The sequence below is a fragment of the Camelus dromedarius genome, chromosome 17, assembly GCF_036321535.1.
Source record: "Camelus dromedarius isolate mCamDro1 chromosome 17, mCamDro1.pat, whole genome shotgun sequence".
NCBI lineage: Eukaryota > Metazoa > Chordata > Mammalia > Artiodactyla > Camelidae > Camelus > Camelus dromedarius.
In genome coordinates this window covers 36,214,247-36,237,643 of record NC_087452.1, presented here as the reverse complement: position 1 = coordinate 36,237,643, position 23,397 = coordinate 36,214,247, and the positions used below count along the sequence as shown (strand labels likewise).

General features: G+C 40.9%; 1 protein-coding gene across 13 annotated transcripts in view; it reads right to left on the bottom strand.

The window, feature by feature from the left end:
- XCR1 (X-C motif chemokine receptor 1) overlaps positions 1 to 23,397 on the bottom strand; it is a 76,928-nt gene that overhangs the window by 43,162 nt on the left and 10,369 nt on the right. For 11 of the 13 annotated variants that reach the window (XM_064496625.1, XM_064496631.1, XM_064496622.1 and 8 more), the window contains exon 2: positions 10,471 to 10,538. The exons of 1 other annotated variant lie outside the window; for it this stretch is intronic. The gene's annotated coding sequence lies outside the window, so the exon portion shown is untranslated. Of the gene's footprint in view, positions 1 to 10,470; positions 10,539 to 23,085; positions 23,176 to 23,397 lie in introns of those variants that run through there. One more of the 13 variants, XM_064496623.1, reaches the window with a different exon arrangement.

The window sequence follows — 23,397 nt, the reverse complement described above, 5'->3', positions numbered from 1 at the left end:
ACTTTGATTATTTGATTAAAAGGGGACGTAATCATAGAAATGTTATGTTTCAATAGAAAACTATAGCATACCTTGTGGGTTATCTGATTCTCATCCTGTTCATTGTCCTTAAGGGTTTTTTTTTCACCTTTTTATAAACCAGGTGCTTTTGTTAACTCACCAATAAATTGGACTGGATCCTGCCATTTTAGATATTTTGTCAGTCCTTACCAAAATTTCAATTCTTCTACTTTTACTCAATGTCTGGCTACAACTTTCCAAACTCTTGTCTCTAATTTTTCTCCTACCCTCCTGACTTGGTGTCATTGAGAACTAAAACACAACTGCTTACATTTTTGGGGGGACTCTAGATTTGCCTTGTAGCTGGGCTTCCCCACAGAATCTAAAGAATTCCTATAAGCTAAAGCTGGATGACTTGATACACACTTCAGAGGACTCATCACTACAACAGATCATGTATGGACAGTCTCCATACCAGGAGCTGCTGTTCTGGGCTTCTCAGGAATTTCACCAGAACTCCCACATCTTCCATGTTCTGCTCCAAGTTTCTTACTAAAACTTCTCTGATGTCTATGTCCTCACCAAAAACATTCAAGCTGCAAACCAGGAAATCCATCAGATTGTCATAGTCATCTTCACCCAGTCTAAAAACACCTTGAACCCAATGTCTAAACATCTTCCTAACTGGCTGCCTTCTGGACTCAGAAACTGTACTTTTTTTTTTTTTTTCCAGCGCTTTTCAACTAGTTCACTCCAGCACTTAAAAACCCTCCTGCCTTTTGCTTCCATCAATCACCCCTTAGCAGCAGACTTGACCCTTATTGGAATAGTTTTGAATAAAGCCTTCCTTGCCTCTTTATCTTGGTCTCATGCAGTTTTTCTTTGGCATCCTCTAGTCTGCTCTTAAGCTCATCCTCTGAGTTTTGTTTGTTTCTTTTTTTGGTTATTGTGTTTTTCAGTTCTAAAATTTCCATGTGATTCTTATATTATCTATTTCTTTGCTGAGAATTTCTATTTTTCTTCTTTTCCTGGGTGCTCATCATTGCTTTTTGAAGCAATTTTATGGTAGCTGATTAAAATCACTGTCAGATAATCCTAAAATCCCCTGGTGTAGCATCTATTGATTCTCTCTCTCTCTCTCTCTTTTAAATTCAATTTGAGATCTTCCTGATCCTTGGTAGCATGAGTGACCTTAAAACCTGGAAATTTTGATAGATGTAAATGCTCACATTAAAAGAGACAAAAGATCTCAAATCAACAACTTAACTTTACACCTTAAGAAACTAGAAAAAGAAGAGCAAATTAAACCCAGAGCTAGCCAAAGGAAGGAAATAATAAAGATTAGAGATAAGTTTAAAAAGAGAGAGATAAACAATAGAGAAAATCCAAAACCAAGTTCTTCAAAAAGATCAACAAAACTGAGAAACCTTTAGCTAGATTGGCAGAGGAAAAAGAGATGACTCAAATAAAATCAGAAATGAAAATGGGGATGTTACAGAAATAGAGGAATTATACAGAAATAGAGGAATTATAAGAGGGTACCATAAAAAAACTCTAACCAACAAATTGGATAACCTAGAGCAAATGGACAAATACCTAAAAACACACAATCTACCAAGACTGAATCATGAAGCAATAGAAAATCTGAACAGACCTATAACTAGAAAGGAGATTGAATCAGTAATCAATAAACTCTTGAGAAAGAAAAGCCCTGGATCTGATGGCTTAACTAGTGAGTTCTACCAAACATTTAAAGGAGAATGAACAGTGATCCTTCTTAAACTCTTCCAAAAAATTGAAGAGAAGGAACAATTCCTAACTCATTCTGTGAGAATAGCATTATTCCATTACACCAAAGTCAGATGAAGAGACAAGAAAACTATAGACCAATACCCCTTAAGAATATTGATGCAAAAATCCTCAACCAAATACTAGCAAGCCAAATTCAGCAGCATATTAAAAGAATTACATACCATGACCAAATGAGGTTCATTATTGCAATGCAATGATGGTTCAATATATGAAACTCAATCAATATAATATATCACATCAACAGAATGAAGGAAAAGCCCACATGATCATTTCAATTGATGCAAAAAAGTTTTGACAAAATTCAACACTTTAACACTTTTTCATGATAAAAAACTAGGAACAGAAGGAAAGTATTTCAACAAAATAAAGGGCATATATGAAAAACCCACTATCATACTCAATGGTGAAAAAATAAAGCTTTTCCTCTAAGACTAGGAATAAGACAAGGATGCCCACTTTTGCCATTTCTACTTAACATAGTATAGAAGACAGAGAAATTAGGCAAGAAAAAATAAAGAAAATAAATAAAGGTATCCAAATTGGAAAGTAAGAAGTAAAATTAATCTCTGTTCACAGATGACATGATCTTAAATATAGAATACTCACTGAAACACAAAACTGTTAGAACTCATAAATGAATTTAACAAAGTTGCAGGATGTAAAATCAACACCTCAAAATTAGTTGCATTTCTATACATTAACAATCAACACCCTGAAAAGGAAATTAAGAACCCAACTGCATTTACAACATCAAGAAGAGTAAAATACTTAGGAATAAACTTAATCAAGGAAGTGAAAGGCTTGTATGCTGAAAACTATAAATATTGCTAAAAGAAAATTAAGGAAGACAAATGGAAGGATATCCTGTGTTCATAGATTAAAAGAGTTAATATTGTTAAGATGGCAATACTACCCCAAATGATCTACAGATTCAATGAAATTCCTATCAAAATCCCAATGACATTTTTGTGCAGAAACAGAAAAATCCACCCTAAAATTTATATGGAATCTCAAGAAACCCTGAATAACCAAAATAATTTTGAAAAAGAAGAACAAAGTTAGAAGTCTCACATCTCTTGATTTCTTAAGTTACTACATACAAAATCACAACATCAAAAACAGTACAATAATGACATTAAGACAGATATAGATCAACTAAATAGAACAGAGAAACTAGAGTTAAACTCTCACAAATGATTTTCAGCAAGAGACCCCAGCCCCTGTGTTATGGATTGAACTGTGTCCCGACAAATGCATATGTTGAAGTTCCAACTCCCAGTACCTCAGAATGTAACCATATTTGGAGAGAAGGTTTTTAAAGAGGTGATTAAATTAAAAAGAGGCTTTCAGGGTGGGGCCTAAATCCAGTATGATTGGTACCCTTATAAGAAGAGAAAGATTAAAAAAAAATATATATATATATATATAAAAGGATTAAAAAAAGATTAAAAAAAAAAAAAGAAGAAAGATACACAGTAGGGGATAGGGGAGGCATAGGTGCACAGAGGAATGATCATGTAAAGAGATGGTAAGAAGGCAGCCATCTGTTAGCCAAGAAGAGAAAACTAAGTTCTTGGACTTCCAGCCTCCAGGACTGTGAGAAAATAAATTTCTGTTGTGTAAGCCACCCAATCTGTGGTATTTTGTAATGGCAGCCCTAGAAAACTAGTACAACATTCAGTGAAGGATAGGACAGTCTTTTCAATAAACTATTTACAGAAAACTAAATATCCACATGCAAAGGAATGAAAAGGGACCCTTATTTTTTTTACATTATATTTAAAGATTAACTAAAAATGAAGCAAGAATAAACAAATGGGACCTAATTAAACTTACAAGCTTCTGCACAGCAAAGGAAACCATAAGCAAAACAAAACGACAACCTATGGAATGGGAAAAAATTTTTGCAAAAGATGAGACCAACAAAGGCTTGATCTCCAGAATATATAAGCAGTACATACGACTTAACAAGAAAAACCAAACAACCCAATCCAAAAATGGGCAGAGGACCTAAACAAGCAATTCTCCAAGGAAGAAATACAAATAGCAAATTGGCACATGAAAAAATACTCAATATCACTAATTATCAGAGAAATGCAAATGAAAACTACAATGAGGTATCATCTCACACCAGTCAGGATGGCCATCATTAAAAACTCCACAAATGACAAATGCTGGAGATGCTGTTGAGAAAAGGGAACCCTCCTACACTGCTGGTGGGAATGCAGTTTGGTGCAGCCACTGTGGAAAACGGTATGGAGATTCCTCAAAAGACTAGGAACAGACTTACCATATGACCCAGTCATCCCACTTCTGGGCATATATCCAGAAGGAACCCTACTTCAAAAAGACACCTGCATCCCAATGTCCATAGCAGCACTATTTACAATAGCCAAGACATGGAAACAGCCTAAATGTCCATCGACAGATGCCTGGATAAAGAAGATGTTGTGTATTTATACAATGGAATACTATTCAGCCATAAAAATGACAATATAACGCCATTTGCAGCAACATGGATGTCCCTGGAGAATGTCATTCTAAGTGAAGTAAGCCAGAAAGAGAAAGAAAAATACCATGTGAGATCATTCATATGTGGAATCTAAAAAAAAAGAACATAAATACAAAACAGAAATAGACTCATAGACATAAAATACAAACTTGTGGTTGCCAAGGGGGCGGGGGGTGGGAAGGGACAGACTGGGAGTTAGGAATTTGTAGATATTGTCAGGCATAAGTAGAATAGATAAACAAGATTACAATGTATAGCACAGGGAAATATATACAAGAGCTTGTAGCTCACAGGGAAAAAGAATGCAACAATGAATATAAGTATGTTCATGTATAACTGAAAAATTGTGTTCTACACTGGAAATTGACACAACATTGTAAACTGACTATAACTCAATAAAAAATAAAAAATAAAGAAAGAAATTATGCCATAAAACATTTTTTCATTAAGATAAAATTCTGTAGGGGAAGTGGAATGTAAATCCAGTTCGAGGAGAAATGCTATGAAATTTCTGATTGTCACTTGGCTATGGTATTTAGATTCCCTGGATAGATTTAAAAGAATGATGTGACAGTTGAACTAAAATGTTTACAGTAAGTTGAAAGTGACATCCTTTGAAACTAGTTAAACATGAAGAAAAATTTCAAATCTCAACTTAAAAATATCCAAGACAGTACGCAGTTTTTCCAGATCCTCTCAGCAAAAAGTTTTGTGCATAACCTTGTGTGTGAGTATATGGGGCCAGCATGAATATGAATTATTAGTGATGAGACAGTGATCTGGAAACCAGCATCTTCTGGTTTTCTTTAACCATCACCTAACAGTGTCTCACAGTGGGGGTCAATAGAAAATAAAGGGCCCACTACTACCTTCACCAGGGTTTAAGTTCAAAGCCAGATGGGTCAAGTAATTGTGGGAGTCTGCTGACCCGTGAATGAAGAAAGACCAACCAGCTTGAGAAAACGAAACTTTCCTGTGAAAGACAGAAGAAGAAATGCTGACTTTTTGAAAAGGTGAAGCAACGAAAAACAGCAGAATCTTTTCCTTTCATGTTCTTGTTCATGTTTTTGTTTTTATGATTATTCAAGGAAATATTTCAAATGTACAAAAAAGCATACAGGATAATATTACACTCACCATTCAGATTTGTTAAATCTTAGCATGTGCCTAATTTGCTTCAGAGTTTTTTCTTTATAATAAATAAAATATTACATAGTTAAAAAAAAATTAACTCAAAATGGATCAAAGACCTAAACATTAGAACTAAGATGATAAAACTCTTAGAAGAAAACATAGGGAAAATCTTCAAGACATTGGATTTGGCATTGACTATGTGTGGATGTGGATTGTGGCAAATTGGATTCCATCAAAATTTAAAACTTTTGTTCATCAAAGGATATTATCAACAGAGTGAAAAGGCAACCCACAGAATGGGAGAAAATATTTGCAACTCACATATCTGATAAGGGATTGATATCCAGAATATATATTCTGGAATTCCAGAATTCCTCAAATTTAACAACAACAACCCAGTTGTGATTCAAAAATGGGCAAAGATTTGAAAAGACATTTCTCCAAAGACGATATACATATGGCCAATAAGCACATGAAAAGATGCTCAACATCACCAATCATGAGGGAAAAACAAATCAAACCTACACTGAGATGCCACCTTACACCCATTAGTATGGCTATTTTCAAAACATCAGAAAATAACAAGTGTTTTAGAGGATGTGGAGAAGTTGGAACCCTTATGCACTGCTGGTAGGAATGTAATACGGTGCAGCTGCTATGGAAAACGGTATGGCAGTTCCTTAAAAAAATTAAAAATAGAATTTCCATATGACCCAGCAATTCCACTTCTGGGTACGTATCCAAAAGAATTGAAAGCAGGTACTCAGATATTTGTACACCAGTGTTCACAGCAGCATTACTCATAATAGTCAAAGGTAGAAACAACTCAAATGTCCATTACAGAGGAATGGATATACAAAATGTGGTATATAAGTACAATGCTATATTTTTCAGTATTAAAAAGGAATGAAATTCTGACACATGCTACAACACAGATGAACCTTGAAGACATTATGTTAAGTGAAGTAAACCAGACTCAAAAGGACAAAGACTGTATGATTTCACTTATATAAGGTACCTAGAATATGTAGGCAAATTCATAGACAGAAAGCAAAACAGTGCTTATCAGGGGAATTTTTAATGTTTACCCATCAGTGTTTAATGGGTATAGAGTTTTAGTTGGGGAAGTTGAAAAAGTTCTGGAGATGGATGGTGATGATAGTAGCACAAAAATGTGATTGTACTTAATGTCACTGAACCGTATATCTAAAAATGATTAAATGGTAAATTTTATGTACACTTTATCACAATTTAAAGAATCTGGAAATTTGGGGCATTATGTTATGAAACTTTGGAACTTATCTAAACTTTTTGTTTGAGCTGGCTTTAACAGGGGGTGGGAGGGTACCACCTGGTTTCTACCAAGAGAAGAATATAGAAGTTCAGGCTCCCACTAGGCCTCTGTTGACATGCAAGGGGGGTGAATTCCTCATTACTGCCAACAGAGGTGGGAGTTCCAGCTCCCTCCTGGGCTTCTACTGGTACCCCCGGCCAAGAAGGGTAGGAGTGCCACATTACTGCTCTCCACATAGCTTCCACTGACAACATGGTGGAGAGGGTGGTGGCCTCCTTACCCCTTATGTTAGAGCAGGCAGATAGCTAGATAGGAGCAGAGAAAGGTGGGTACCAGCCAAATGGCAGGAAACCATACGTCTTGTAAACAATGGAGGTCCTTGGGCAAACAAAGAAAAGCAGGAACCTCCAGACTGATAAGAAACCACACATTTTGGGGTAACCAGTGTTCTGGAGGCAGACAAAGAAAGGTCGGAAAAGGCAGGAATCTCTGGTGTCTGAGTGTGTAACCTTTTGCTCATCATGCCCTCATTACAATAAAATTAGCCTTGTAGGTAAGAAGTACCTATCACATATCAGCACCATGACACTTCTGATCAAGACTAAATAAAGACAAAAAACCCCTCCTCCCCTTTGGAAGGTGGAGCTGCAATGAAAATCAGGAAATCTCTCCCCAATGACTATTTCGTCCTTTCATTTTTATACCCCAAGTGATTGCAGTTGTGGATGCTAATATTTACTCAAGATGTGCTATATGCCAGGCTCTGATCCTCTCAAAACCTCCAGAGAGGCACACACTTTTGGGATTCCCACTGAGTGTTGAGGAAAGCAAGCTTTACAGAGATGAAGTAACAGACATTTCATGGCCTGAAATTGCAGAGCCAGGACTTAACCATGTAGTATCTAACTGTTGATCCAGCTCTCTTGGGTGCTGAGGGCCCAGCTGAAATTAGTGACCACGTATTTGAGATGTCCCCACACCTGGGTGAGTTTCTTTAGGTGGCTGGGCATAAAAAATAGAGGTGGAATTGCCGGAGAGAAGCAGGGCTGGGGTTCTTCCAGGCAGAGATGGCAGGAGGACAACGTGGAGAGTGTACTGGCAAGAGATGAACTGAGGTAGTGACCATGTGTCCAGACTGGATAAAGAACTAAGTCAAGACAGCAAGGGGCTGCTAATGTTCAGGAAAAATGGCGGGCCCAAGCTGCCAGAGGTCTTACTAGGGCGGAACGTAGGTTGGAGTGATGGTAATAGGGTATGAGAGAGTAGGAACTAAAGGAAGCTGCGGTTAGAAATGGAGATGTTAAGTTAAAGATTTCCTGGTAAGACAGATCCTGGAGGTGACAAGGTTGAGAGCGTGGGTGGCTGAGGGTGGGGAAGGCAAAGGACTGGAGATCAAGAAACAAGGGTAGAGGTACACCTGCCCAAGCTAGTCACTGGGGGGGATGGGGTTTGTTTAAAAAACAATTCTGCCATACTTATTAAAGTACTGTAGGCAGACTTTATTCACGGGGAGGCTATCAAATAGGTGTAGGGACCACTGGAATGAAGTTTGGCAGTGGGGAAGAGAGTTTGGGCTCAATTCCAAATACAGCGTGAGGAAGTGGGAATTTATTGCCAAGGAACAGGGTGTGAGGGGGCCAGTGGATGGAAAATTACTAAGAGGAAACATCAGGGGTAAGGGGGACTATTGCAGGCAGGGGATTCTGAAGGCAGGCCAGGGTGATCAGACACCGCCTGGCAGGTGGTGGCAGATGAGCTATCAGACATTGAGGGTGGAGGTTCTTACTAACCTGACTTACAGGGCTCTTGCTAAAGCTAGATTTTACCAGGAAGTGCACAGACAGGCCTAGAAGATTTCAGGAGGCTGAGTGGTCAAGCGAAGAATCTTTGTCAGATTTAAACGAGACTCAGAATCCAGAGGGGAGGAGCTGGCCAGCAAGTGAAGAGCAGCGGGAACGATGAGGGAGGGGGCACAGGTAGACCACGGTTCTCCAGGGAGAGGAGTGTTTACAAGTGTGGATGGAAAATGTCGCCTGCCTGATCAGTAAATAAAGGATGTTGGTGAGAGTTTGAGATTTGTAGATACTAACTACTATATATGAAATAGATAAACAACAAGTTTATACTGTATAGCACAGGGAACTATATCAAGTATCCTGTAGTAACCTAAAATGAAAAAGAATATGAAAATGAATATACGTATGCATACATATGAGTGAAACATTATGCTGTATGCCAGAAATTAACACAACATTGTAAACTGACTATACTTCAATAAAAAAGAATGCCAAAATAAATTAATAAAGGATGTTGGGCCATCAGGCCAACAGCCACCCCTAAACTACGCAGCCTGAGGGTATTCAGGATAGAGAAAAGCAGGCTACTGGCCCTAGATAGGTAAGGCACATATCAAAGGAATGATTTTAATGAGCCCAGACTCTTGTATCTGCCCACCCATAGAAAAGTGCTAAACTCATTAACTTGAGATGTTTGGTTTTCTTTAATTAATAGTATCCTTTTGATGTTCCAACTACCTGGTTTTTGTTGCAAAATTCCATATATCCTGGCTCCTCCCTTACCCCTTTGGAGCAGTCTCTGAGAGTGAGCTGAGAGGCTGTCTTCCAGGCTTAAGTCCTCAGAAATTCCACCAAATAAAACATAATTCTCAACTTTTAGGTTGCCCTTTTTTTTTTCAGTCAGCCCAAGTGTGGCTTAGAGTGAAATGAGGGTGAAAGAGGGATACTGACAACTGAACCTCACGTCTGCATTATTCACTCCCAGACTCTGTGGGTACCTCTATGTGCTGTGCCTGGTACTGGAGACATTGAAATAGAAGGAGCAGGTGATGCCTGCAGGAAACTCACGGAGCACATCTACAAAACAGAACGATAACTGCTGTTTGGAACCAGCAGCAAGCAGCTGGCCTGGGCTGGGCAAGGGACTGGGGTGGTGGGATAGGGTCAGGAGCAGCTGCAACAAGAAAGTGATGCTTAGGCGGCTGCCAGGGACATTTACCTGGTGGGCACCCTGGGTCAGCATCAACGTGGGAGCGAACGGACCCAGGGGGAAAAGTGCCTGGTGTGTTCAGAGGCCTCCAGGAGGCCTGGCCTGCGAAGCACAGAGGCCACATACTAGGGGATGAGGGCAGGCAGGGGCCTCCCTAAGCAGCTCGATGGTGTCTGTGCCTTAGCCTCAGTATCCTATGCAGAAGGGAGTGCTCGGGAACCACTTACATTTTAAAAATATGAAATAGCAGATGCAAAAAAAGAGTATAATGACTTCAACTTATATGAAATGCATTCCTAGACTGGCATGTGTGAAAATAAATAGGTTTGTAGAGAAGGATCATGTTCTTTCCTTTTCAGGAAGTTTCCTTTGCCATGACCATGATCTGCACACTGTTGTGTTTTTTTTTTTTTTTTTTAACAACAAAATGTGTTTAAAATAAAAAGGGAACAAGCATGGAGTTACCACAATCACTTTTTCCTGGCTGGAGAGAAGTCACAAGAAACAATACAGAACACTCACCTTCCCCCACCCCCCACACCCCAATTCTCTTCTCTTTGCCTGGAGGAGGTGAGGCTGCTCTGTGGGGCTTTTTGATCTACAGAAGAACTGCAGGAAGGATTGAGGGATGAAGAGGGCACACAGCTGGTGTGGCTGCAGAAGGGTGAAGGGCTCTGAGCGCCAACCCTCATACAGAAATCCATCTACTTACGGACAAGGTGTGGACTTCGAAAGGCTGAGGGCTCTTCCAGATGAGAGTTGGCAGGAGAGATCTGGATCCTAGGGAGACACAGTTCACAAAGGACCATTTCAGGGCAACTGGCAACATATGAATATGTACTGTGGATTGGAAAACAGCACTGGATGAATGTTAAATCCCCTAACTTTGATCACTGACATGTGGTTACATAAGAGAATGTCCTTGTTTTTTGAAATATACACTGAAGTACTTAGGAAGTCTTTAGGCACAAGATGTCTGCAACTTACTTTCAACTAGTCCAGAAAAACAACATATCCAGTAAATATGGAGGAGGAGGGGAATGATAACACAAAAGGGGGCAACATATTAACAACTGGTGAATCTGGATAAAATGTTCTCTGAACATGAGTTCTTTGAACTATCCTTGAAACTTTTATATAAATTTGAAATTATATCAAATTTAAAATCCACAAAAAAACCCAAAGCAAGTGTCAGGGTTGGATTCTGTTCAGGGCTAGAATGTATACTCAGGATAAGAATAAACTAAATTTTGTGAGGGAAGCAACTAAACCAATATTGGGTTTTTTGCTTTCTTTAGAATAATCCTTTGTGGAAGAGTGACTTAAGTATTCTTCAGATATTAATAATTACTGACTACCAGTTTGTTTACACTGTCATTTTTAAACTGAAGTATAGATGACTGACAATACTATGTTAGTTTCAGGTGTACAACATAGCAATTCAACATTTCAATACATTACAAAATGATCACCATAGCAAGTCTAGCAACTATCAATCACCAAAGTGGTTACAGTACTATTGACTATGTTCTGGTGCTGTATATTGCTTCACATGACTTACTTATTTTATAATGAGAAGTTTGGATCTCTTAATCCCCTTCACGTATTTTGCTCACCCTCTCACCCTCCTCCCCTCTGGTAACCATGAGTTTCCGCTAAGATTCAAGCAGAGTTTACTCTATATATTAGGTTGGTTTTTTTGTTTTTGTTTTTGTTTTTATAATGGAGGTACTGGGGCTTGAACCCAGGACCTCGTGCATGCTAAGCGTATACTCTACCACTGAGATACACCATCCCCCTATTAATTTTTGATCAGAGGCTTCCTGATTAAAGGCCACCTGAGAGCAGTTTTTCCGGAGTTTTCACTGTTTAGTTGAGCAAACTTAATGGTGGCAAGGAGCAACCTTTTTGGAGAGGGTGCAACGTATATGTGCTTTGTGTGGTTTGATGAAAGCTGTCCCTCCTGGGACTCCTTGGTAGGCCTGGAAGGGAAAACCATTTCACATGAGAAACCAAAAGCCTTGGGAGGGCAGGGACTACAGACATTCAAAGATGACAAAATCTGGTAGAAGGGCCCAGGGTGACAGGAAAGGACAATGGCTCCAAGGATAAAGGCAAACTCACCAGGAGGGGACAAGGAGGTCTGAGCTTAATTCAAGGGCCTAAGGCTTTAGGGTGTGTGTGGGGGGTGGGTTGGGGTGGGGTGGGTGTGTGTGTAGTAGGTAGTGATTCTGGAACAGCATGTAGCTTAGACCAGTATCCCTCTGGACCAGCCCAGTGCCACACCTTGGGAACAATGGCTGAGCAAGTGTGAGCTGAAGGAGCAACAGTGCTGGAGGCCAGCGAGTGACTAGGCTCCCTGGGCTGCTTGGGCAACATCCTGCAGCCTAGAAGAGGAGGGGTCCCCGTAGAGCCACAGCCTCCAGGCTTGGTGGGCTTCTCAGAGCTACCCAGCGACATGAGTTTCTCTATTCTGTGTCACGTGTATCCCAAATCCTCTCACTAATTCTCTGACTCGCCCTGATACCCATTATCAGCAGGTGACCACATCACTGATTTCACCAAGAAAATAGAAGCCATCAGGATAAAACACACTTAACTTCTTGCCGAAATCGTCCCTCTTCACCAGCACTTTCACACCTCCTGGACTCATTCTCGCGGAAGACACAGCCAAGGTGAATCCTGCTTACTCTTGACCTTCTCCACAGACTTACTCCATCAGCTTTGCCCCGCATCTTCCATCCCTCCCTCTCTGTACCTCAAGCCTTTCCCATTTGATGAAGTCTTTCCCTTAATCCTTCCAGATGCTGCCCCGTCTCTCCCTCCTCTTTACAGCTAAACATAAAGAACATAAAGCCATGTGCAACTCAGCCCACTCAAATCTGACAACTGTGTTCCGATGCCACTAAAGCTCATCACCCCACAGTCACTTGTTAAACCTCTTTGGGATTCTAAAGGCTTCCCCAGGCCTGGCTGCTCAGGTGCACCAGACAACCTGACCACCACCTATTTGTTGAAAAGCTCTCTTTTCTGATCTAGAAAACTACCCTCTCTTAGTTTCCCTTCTACCTCTTTGACTGTGCCTTTCAGTCTTTGTTTGTCTCTAAAAGGTTTTCTTCGCCTTGGATTCTGGCTTTTTCCCTCTTGTCACACTTTTTTTGGACCAGGGGTCCAACCAGGGGCCAAGGAGAAATTGTACATGAGTGAGTGGGGCTAGTAGGAGTATAGGCACAGTGGAGACTGGAGCAACCAGGGAGCATGTGTCTGTATCCTTGGAAAAATGGCAGCAGCAACTCAGCACTAGCAGATGCCTGCCAAAAGCAGGGTCAGCAAACTTGTTTTTAAAGGGCCAGAGAGCAAATATTATAGGCTTTGTGGGCAATGTATGATCTGTCACATATTCTGCTTTGTTTTGCTTCAATAGCCCTCTAAAATGTAAAAAAACCCAAACCAAACCAAAAGCTCAAAAAAAAAAAACCAAAATAAAACCAAAAACCAAAAAACTTATGTCTCCGGTTATACACACACAAGCCAAGGGCCAGATATAGCGAGCAGACTATAGTTGGCTGACCCCTGTTCAAGACTGAATATGAACACAGAGTGGCCAGGTCTTCAGGTTTTCCAGAAAGCTGATTTTTTGGAAACCTTTCAGTTATGGAAAACCTGCGTTTTGAAGACATCTGGCAGTGCCTGTCTCCAGGTACCCACTGAGCTTTGTGCAGCCACTGGAAACATGGTCCACCCAGAACCCAAGTCACTGTTAGACTCCCCACCCAAGCTGGATTCAAAATCTCAGCAGATGGCAAGGCCCTTGGCTAAATTTCCAGAAACAGATACCTGGGGGTCCCTGCCCTCACATGCATCTAGTGAGTTGCTGATTCTTCGTCTAAATTTCTCTCCACTTGGCTCTGTCCTCAGTGTCACTTCCCTGTGTTGTGACAGTTATTTCATCCCTGGAGGACAATCTCCTGATAAAGAGTCCCTGTCTCCTGTCTTATTCTCTCTTAATGTTTTCTTCAGCCAGAATGATCTTTAGAAAACGCATATCTGGGCATTCCCAAGTCTTAAGGCTCACTTGCTAATTGGGGAAGGTCCTAACCTTCAGCTGGCTTACAAGGCTTCTGCAGGTCTGGCTCCTGCTGAGCTCTCCAGTCTCCCCTCTCCTCGCTCACTGCACCCCACTCTGTGCCTGTCTTTGTGGGCTACTTTCAATTCCTAAAATGAACCAAGCCCCCTCTCACTTCCAGGTCTTTGCATTGGCTGATCTGGCTCATCCTTCACTCAACCCCATACACTGACACTTTCTTCCTTGTTCCTCATTTTAGAGTTATAAAGCCTTCCCAGATGTCCCCAACTCCTGCCAGCTGTACCCTTCCTTCCTTCCTCCCTTCCTTCCTTTTTCTTTCTTTCTTCCTTCATTTTCCTCTTTCTTTCCTTCCTTTTCCTTCCTTTTCTTTTTTATTCTTTCTTTTCTTCTCTTTTTCTTCCTTCCTTCCTTCCTTCCTTTCTTTTCTTTTCTTTTCTTTTTTCTTTTCTTTTCTTTTCTTTTCTTTTCTTTTCTTTCTTTCTTTTTCTTTCTTTCTTTCTTTCTTTCTACCTTCCTTCCTTCCTTCCTTCCTTCCTTCCTTCCTTCCTTCCTTCCTTCCTTCCTTTCTCTTCCTTCCTTCCTTCCTTCCTTCCTTCCTTCCTTCCTTCCTTCCTTCCTTCCTTCCTTCCTGACACGAGGGAAGGGGATAGGGCATAGGCATTCACAGAATAACACAGCAATTAACACCAAAATGGTAGAAGATTCAACTCCCAATAGGCGTTGAGCTCAAGATGGCAGGAGATCTGACTTCTAGTAGACCTTGAGTTTCATTATATTCTCATTTTCATATTAACATGGTAAATGACACTCCCACAGGTGCCATGACAGTTCCAAGGCTGATCATAAAAGTCAAAGAGTGAGCAGCGGCCCACTTCCTGAGAATCCCAGCCACTTCCCCAGGGTAGTTGGACTGGTCCTCCCACTTGTTGACATGTGAAGCTACCGATCCCATAAAAACTGGCAACACTGTACCTTGTGGCTGCCTTTCTCACTGCCTGATCTTCGAGGATGGCCTGCACTCTGTCTACGGGGTGTGTATCTACTTTTACTCTAACTTGAGCACCCAACCCCCACACCTCGTGGCCTTTCTCTCACCGTCTGAAACAGTCTACACTCTATGTAGTATGCATCTCTCTAATATCTAAAATCTACCTTTACTCAACTGTGGCTCACCCTTGAATTCTTTCCTGGGCAAAGCCAGGGACCCACACTTAGCGAGGCACATCCCAGAGGACTCAACCGAGACCTGGGACAAGGCCCTCCTCTTGCCCCACATTCATTTCTCCTGCATCATTTCTTTCTTTCCTTCTTTCTTCACATGACAGCTTTATTGATATATGATTCACATGCCATATATTTCCCCATACAAAGGGTAAAATTCACTGATTTTTGGTACATTCTCTGAGTTGTGCAACCATCATCAAAATCATTTTAGAACATTCTCATCATCCTAAAGAGAAGTCCTTTACCTACTAGCCATCACTCCTGATTGCCCATTAACAACCTACCTTAGGCAATCACTCACGAATCTGCCTTCTGTCCCTATAGATTGGCCTATTCTGGACAAATGGAATCAAACACTAAGTGGTTTTTTGTGACTGGTGTCTTTCACTTAGCCCAATATTTCCAAAGTTTCTCCATGTGTGTTACATTTTTTATTGCCCAACAATACACCTTTGTGTAGACATACTGTATGTTACTTACCCATTCATCAGTTGATGGATATTTAGGTTGCTTCTATTTTTAGCTATTTAGGATGAATACTGCTATAAACAGTCACATACAAGTTTCTATCTGGACATACGTTTTCATTTTTCTTGGGTATATAAGCTATGTCATGTAAAACTGTGTTTAATTTTTGAGAAAAGGGACTGCCACACTGTTTCTCAAAGTGGATGCATCATTTTACATGCCTAAAAACAGTGAGACAGCATTCCAATTTTTCCACATCCTTTGCAACATATGTTATCGTCTGTCTTTTTGATTATAGCCATTCTAGATGGTGCAAGGTCGTATCTCACTGTGGGTTTGATTTGCATTTCCCAGCTAGCTGTTGTCAAGCATCTTTTCCTTTATATATGTTCTTTGGAGAAATATCTATTCAGATCCTTTATTCACTTTTCATCTGGTATTTAATTTTCATTGTAGGTTGTAATAGTTCTTCATATCTTCTAGATACAAGTGTCTTTTTAGGTATGTGATCTGAAAATATTTTCTCCCTTTCTCTGGGTTTTCTTCTTACTTTCTTAATGGTATCTTTTGAACACAAAAGCTTTTACTTGATAATCTCTAGTTCACCTATTTTGTCTTTTGTTGATAAAATTTTTGGTGTCATAACTCAGAAGGTTTTGTTATCCTGAGGACAGGCAAGGACACTAGGGTGGCTGAGCACTGTGTGTGGTGTGAAGGGGGAGTGGTAAGTCACCAGTGAGGGGAGGGAGCAGTCAGACCATGTTGTGTACCTGAAAGAATTGGGACACTACTGAAGGGCACTGATTAGGTCGAATTTACGTTTTTTCCCTAGATACTTGGCTGTGTTATATAGAGGACAGACTGCAGGGAGAGAAGAAGTAGCACCAGGAGGAGTGTTAAGAGTGTTTTACTGTGATTTGGTAAGGATTTGGAGCCAGGCTGCCTGACACCCAGGACTGTGCCCTGTGTACTGGGTGAGCCTGCAGCAGATGCCTGGACGGGTGGACGTCGGGGGACGGCAATACAAGACATCCCATTGGGATGTGAGGAGAAAAGAGAACTGCTATTTATACTTATTTTTATATAATACTTTTATCTTCTTTAGGGGGTTATTCTGTGCCTAAGACACTAGCACAGTGGAACACATATGCAATAACAAATAAATGAACCTTTGTATGTTGGACGTACACGCCCAGCACCGGAAGTGACAGCAGCCTGCAATCAGATGCATACAGACCCTTGCTTCCTAGTCGATCCTGCTGCCTACCTTTCAGAGGAGGAAACACCTGCCCTGTGAGGGACAGGGGCAGCTCTGCCCAAGCGTCTGAGCTTGGTATCCAAGCGCGCCCGCCCTCCCTCGACTGCTTTGGGTTTGGTCCACTTCACCTTTCCTGCCTCTGCTTCCTCTTCTCCCTCAGTTGATCTCTCTGCAAAGAGCCTTAGAGTTGCTGGGGCTCCTCCACCCTTTCACTTCACAGGAACTGAAGAAACACCGAGGTGTCTTTCCAAGAAATGTTACACATCAAAACAGAGAGGAGAAGAGAGCAGGTAACAAAAATTACTTCACTGTCCCTGGTCTTCACCCAAATGTGCTAGTGCTGCCCTCCTAGGTCTCCTTCCTTTAAGTCTTTCTCAGTGAGCCCCACAGATGCCTCCTCGTTTTGCCCTTTGCACACCCACGTACACAGGTGTGAGCACACGCCACGACCCACGGCTCCCTCTGCTCTATACCCAGCAATCCTACGCCAAGGTGCCCCGTGAACTTGGTGCTACTCGATCTCTACAGCATTGATCTTTGGCCTCCTCAAGGGAGAGAAAGTGAATACAGCTCAAGAGTACCTGTCAATTTTTTTGATCTGTTACAGTGATGATTTTATAACGGTTTACAGATTTATGTTCCATCCAGCATTTACTGCTTGCCGATTTTGAGGGAGAGAACACAGGTTAGGAATGGAATGCAGAGGTGAAGATTCAAACGGATCTTGACAGACTGGGTCACTGAACTGAAAAGAACAAGATGAGGTTGAAGAGGAAGGTAAACTCAAGCTCTGATATTTAAAACATTACTCACACACGAGAACTAGATGGTAAGATCTGTGATGGGCAGCAGTTCAGGGAAGACAGCTATCTTGTGACCAGGTCGTCAGTGGAAAGGGCTTCCCTTACAGCTAGGTCAGTAAGAACCAACGGTGTGACACTTGCTAGACAATTCATGGCAAATATCTGATTATCTCTGGGCTTAGAAAACAGATGGACTCCACTCCCTGTCCTGTCCTCCCCAACTCTTGGGAAAAATGAAAGGAATACGATGGATAAATTACCCTTGGGCTAAATGAAGAGCCAGTCTGGGAACATATCCACAGACTACCACAGATACAATCCAGCAGCCCCTTCCCACTAAGTAGCTGCTCAACTCCTCTAGATGTGGGTGGTTAGAAATAAGATCACCGTTTTGATCCTGGCCTTTTCCCAGATGCACTTCTGTTCTCATCATCTGTTGTCCAGTTCTTAGGTCTCAGGCAGGTCAGACTGGCTCACCCTGAACAAGGTCACCCCTTCCTTGTGACTACACAGAAGAAAGCAAGTTCTCAGCTAGCAGAGAAACACAAAAGGGGCTGAACAACCTTCCAAGGAAACTTTCAACCTCCAAAAGGGTCAAATATGGCCCCTAGTCTTGAAACATCCATCTCCACAGTTGTCAAGAAATTATCAAAATGAATTTTCAAACATTAAGGACATCTTAGGATCACATGTCTGAGTGGAAAGTGCCATCTCCTAATTGGATGCGCAGCTCTAAGAAGGATGGAAGTTGTGACCTCGGTTGGTGTCAGTGGGTGTGAAATGCTATCTCCCTGCGGTTTTAATTTGAAATTTGCATTTCCTTAATGAATAAACATGTTGAGTATCTAGTCACACATTACTGGCCACTCATAAGTCTTTTTTGTGGAATATCTGTTCAGATCTTTTGGCTATTTTTTGATTGGATCCTCTGTTTTCTTACTACTATATGAGTTCTTTGTAAATTTTGGACACAAGTCTTTTATCAGATATGTGTTTGGTAAATATTTTCTCCCAGTCTATTTCCTGTTTTTTCATTTTCCTACTGTTATCTTTTGAAATGCAGAAGTTTTCATGTGATCCATTTTATCAACTTTTCTTCCATTTACAAACCATGTGTTTTTTGGGAACTCATTTATTTTTTAATTTCTATTTTATGTTTTTTACATTTTTATTGAGTTATAGTCATTTTACAATGTTTTGTCACATTCTGGTGTAGAGAACAATTTTTCAGCTATACATGAACATACATATATTCATTGTCGCTTTTTTTTTCACTGTGAGCTGCCACAAGGTCTTGTATGTGTTTTCCTGTGCTATACAGTATAATCTTGTTTATCTGTTCTACATATTTCTGTCAGTATGTACAAATTTTCAAATCTCAGTCTGTCCCTCCAGCCCCCCTGGCCCTTTTGGCAACCACAAGTTTGTATTGTATGTCTATGAGTCTGTTTCTGTTTTCTATTCATGTTCATTTTTTGTTTGTTTTAGATGCCACATATAAGTGATCTCATATGGTATTTTTCTTTCTTTTTCTGGCTTACTTCACTTAGAATGACATTCTCCAGGGACATCCATGTTGCTGCAAATGGCATTTTATTGTAATTTTTACAGCTGAATAGTGTTCCACTGTATAAATATACCACATCTTCTTTATCCAGTCATCTGTCAATGGACATTTAGGCTGTTTCCATGTCTTGGCTATTGTAAATAGTGTTGCTATGGACATTGGGGTGCAGGTGTCTTCATGAAGAAGAGTTCCTTCTGGATATATGCCCTGGAGCGGGATGACTGGGTCATATGGTAAGTGTACTCCTAGTCTTTTGAGGAATCTCCATACTGTTTTCCACAGTGGCTGCACCAAACTGCATTCCCACCAGCAGTGTAGGAGGGTTCCCTTTTCTCCACAGCCTCTCCAGTATTTATCATTTGTGGACTTTTGAATGATGGCCAACTGACTGATGTGAGGTGATACCTCATCATAGTTTTGACCTGCATTTCTCTGATTCTCCTCTAGGTTATCCATTTTGGTTCCATAATTTTTCTGATAATTAGTGATATTGAGCATTTTTTCATGTGCCTATTGCTCATTTGTATTTCTTCCTTGGAGAATTGCTTGGACTGGATTGTTTGCTTTTTTCTTATTAAGTTGTATGAGTTGCTTATATATTCTGGAGATCAAGCTTTGTTACAAACCATGCCTTTGGTGTTACATCTAGGAAATCGGCCTAGCTCAAAGTCTAAAGAGTTTCTGCTATGTTTTCTCCTGAAAGTTTAATTGTTTTAGCTCTTACATTTAAGTCTATGATTCTTGGCGCTAATTTTTATCTATCATGTGAGGTGAGGAACTAAGTCCATCTTTTGGCATATACATACTGTCTTAAAATGAAACTTTTTTTATGTTAATGTTGATAACAACTTAATATTCCATTTCATGAACATACTATCAGTATCAGGATCCTGGTAAGTGTTAAACAACTGTCTCTCAAAAGAAACAAAAACACAAAAACTCAGCAGCCCTGATATGCAGCATGGCCAGTTTCCCTGGTGTAAATACTCCAGCCATGTTCATTTTCAAGGTACCAACCAATGTTACATACCTTATCATGGAGTTGGGGAGAGATCTCACGATTGGTTCTTGTGATCTGCTACAAGCTGCCTGCAGCACATCACTGAATCTATTTAATGAATACCCCGAGTTTTTTTGGTTTTTTGTTTGCTTCTTGTTTGTCCCTCTTTCATTCTCAACATACAAAAGGTGCCCCACAAAGCAGGAAGACGCAGACTATTTTATTCACTGCTATAAATGAATGCTGGCCCCTCAGGGAGTTTCCACTTCTCCCCCATAATAAGCACAGCTGTGGGCAACATCCTTGCAGCCTTTCTGTGGTCACATTTAGTAATGGCATCGTCCTTGCTTCCTGGGGAAGATGAAGAACTGAGTTTTGACAAAACAGAAGTACAAAGCTGCTTGAACTTCTGCAATTTTCGAACACACCTATTCAACATTTAAATTATGGAGCAGACTTCTCCTTTTCTTTTCTCCCTCTCAGGAACAAGTATCGAATTAAGCAAATGCTGTAAGGTGAAATCAATGCCTAGACAGGCTGCTGGATGACTCAAATGTACACAGCTACAATGTGTCAGCTTCCTGAAGGCATCAGGGGTGTCAGAGTTATGTGAGGAAATTACTAGAATGTGACACTGTTTCAAAGAAAATGCACCAAACTAACTTTCTGAGGAAAGGTTAAGAAGTGAAAATAAAAAGAGGGCCCCCCTCCCAGGGGTAGACACTTTTCATAGACAGTGGTTATTAAATCCCCGCTTGGAGCTCCTTGGCAATCCACACAGCTCTACCCGCATTGCTACAGGGCGGGAAGGGGCAGAGGCCTGGAGGACTGGAAAGGCTGAGGGATGAGAGTGTGAGGGGACGCTGGGCACTGAGCAGTGTGGCGACAAAATGATTTGAGCAATTATCACTACCAGACAAGGCTGTACCCCAAGCCTTTATAACTACTATTATTTAAGCTATCCTTTTGATGAATAGGAAAAGAGCAGCTCAGAGAGATGGTAAAGCCCTTGCCCCGGGTCTCCCGGCACTGAGATATCTGTTTTAAATCTGATTTAACATGAGTCCCCTCCCAAACAGAAAACTAAAACTCAGTATTTTCTCGAGGCTGCATGACACGCAGATGGCCCAGGGCTCCTGACCTGGGCAGGGAAAGTGGGCAGCCCTTCCTGCTGCCAGGAGGCACCTTGCCCAGGGGCGGGGACCGAGCAGCAGCAACTCCGGCTCTCCTTAGACATTCATCACCCTTGTTCCTTTCCTGCCATCCAAGCTTCAGTCTTTTCACTGTTCCTCCGCTCCTACCGCAGAAAGTGAGATGGGGGAATGAAAGGACCAGAATAAATATCGGGCAACTGCAGAGCAGGACCACCCTGTGATGTCCAAATTCTCACACAGCATGGAGATCTCACCACACTCAATGACGTCTGAGCAGAGTGACAGCTATGGACTTAAAAATCAGGTTTCTTTTTTCAAGATTTTACTCAGGTAACTTCATGGTAGAAGGCATTAGTTATGCGCCGCGTTGGTCTATCATTTGAAGTGGCTACTTGAGGGAGGAATGAGTGTGCCACGGAAGGAAATGTGAAATCAGCCAACATCAGGGTTTCTCGTTGCCCCTGCCAATACTGAGTCCTCTAAGTGTGGAAAAATCAAAATCAATTCCATCTGGTTGGTGTTTGTCACCCTTTAGTTATTAGAATCACCTTTTTTGATTTTTGCTTTATCTTCTCGTGTTATATTACTTACTTAAACACTGTATTTAAATAAATTTATTTTCATTATAACAGCAATTCCTTAATGGTCCTAAAGATGAGTCAGGAGCCCTTCTAAGCACTTCAAATGCATCAACTCATTTAGTCCTCATGAGCACCCCATGAGTAGATGCTACTATTCTCTGCATTTCAAAGGCAGAGTCTCTGAGACTTCAAGTAAGTTGCCACAGTCACACACCTGGTTAAAGACCTAAGTAAGAAATGGAGTACTATTATGCCAAGAGAGGAAAACACAGGATGAAATGGGAAAACACTGTTTCCTAAGGATGGGAAAGGTAGCTTATTTAAACAGCATAAGCCAAAAGACAAAATTGATTCTATCAAGGTTAAGGATGACTATCCAGCAAAGGAAGCTATACGTGAAGTAATATACAGCTGAAACAATGACAGAAGTTATTTGTAATGTCTAAAGCATTAATTAAAATCCAGAATATACACACATATCTTGCATATCAGTAAGAAATGAGAACAAACTCAATAAAATTGCTCAAAGACAAGAACACGTATCTTACAGAAAAACTCAAAAGCCTATCAAGTATGTAGACAGATGTTGTAACTCATCAGTAATCAGAGAAACATAAAGTGAAACAACTTAGATTGTCACTTTACTTGCTAGACTGGCAAAGATTAGAAACCAGGACACACCAAGTGTGGGTAAGGATGTGGGGAAAGGAACCTTCAAGCACAGTTAGTGGCGATGTAGACTGAACTCACTGACAACTCCTTTCGCAGTTCAAGTCTGTATGAGGCTATTGCAGCGTTATGTGTAAGAACAGAGAGTCGGACAAGCGGCACACTGCATGCTTAGCATGCAGGAGGTTCTGGATTCAGAACATCCTCATAAAATAATTAAATAAGTAAACCTACTTGCCTACCTGTCCCTGTACCGGCTCCAAGAGGAGTGAGTTGGAGGCAATCTTGGTGTCCATCCCTGGGAGAGGAGGTAAGTAAAATTGGAAGATGTACTGTAGGGAACAATGTACAGCAGGTAAAAGACATGGATTGGGTGTTCCAAAAGGTAAATGGATGGGCTTGCGAGCCAAGGGCTACAATGAAATGTAAGGAAGAGATGTTATTTCCTAAATTTAAAATACTATGCAAAAACAATGCATTTTTTGAACACCTAAAAAGAAAATGAAATAGAATTACCATAACATCCAGTATTTCCACTTCTGGGTATACACCCCCAAAGAATTGAAAGTAGAGTCTTGAAGAGATATCTGTGTTACCGAATGCAAGTTCATCGGCACAACCTACAGTGAGGCCAAAAAATACCCAAATATCAGAGTTTGGAGCAGAGAAAGGTTTTTTGCTGGGCCAAACAAGGTGAACTGGGGCCTCATGCCCAGAAAACTCCAAATTCACTGAAGGGTTTCAGCTGAGCTTCTTTAAATGCCAGGCTGAGGGAGGGTTGCCCCAGGGTATCATATCAGCAGGGCACAAGTCTCTGGTTGAGGGCCA